The sequence below is a fragment of the Oculina patagonica genome, chromosome 9 (assembly GCF_052425735.1).
Source record: "Oculina patagonica isolate OP01 chromosome 9, crgOcupat, whole genome shotgun sequence".
Classification (NCBI taxonomy): Eukaryota; Metazoa; Cnidaria; class Anthozoa; order Scleractinia; family Oculinidae; genus Oculina; species Oculina patagonica.
The window spans coordinates 2,236,064-2,236,454 of record NC_135766.1 but is presented as its reverse complement, the minus strand read 5'-3'; positions in this window follow the sequence as shown (position 1 = coordinate 2,236,454).

The following is a 391-nucleotide window of genomic DNA, read 5'->3' as shown; positions in this document are numbered from 1 at the left end:
ATCATCTTTGTTCTTATTGTCGTGACGTTTACGTGTCTTACTGACTGATGTTGGTTTGCAATTAAGGAATTGTCAGTAAATGTCACGCTGCTCTAAAACAAATGAATAAAACTTGAAAGTAGCTCAAATTAGATTGTGATGTTTTGTTTTACTGCTGCTGCTGCTGTTGTTTTCTGTTTGTTTGCTTGCTTGTTTGAGATACATGGTGATAATCTCAAGCATTAAAAGCGTTTTTATTGCTGAAGAGCCATACTCACCTCATGCTTAACAGGTCATTTTTGTGGTCATTATGTTGGATCAGTTTTTTTTAAATTCATTAAAAGTTTTTCAAAGGAAGTAAAGTAAGAGCAGTCAAGAGAAAATTATTTTCCAGATTTTAGACCTAACACGC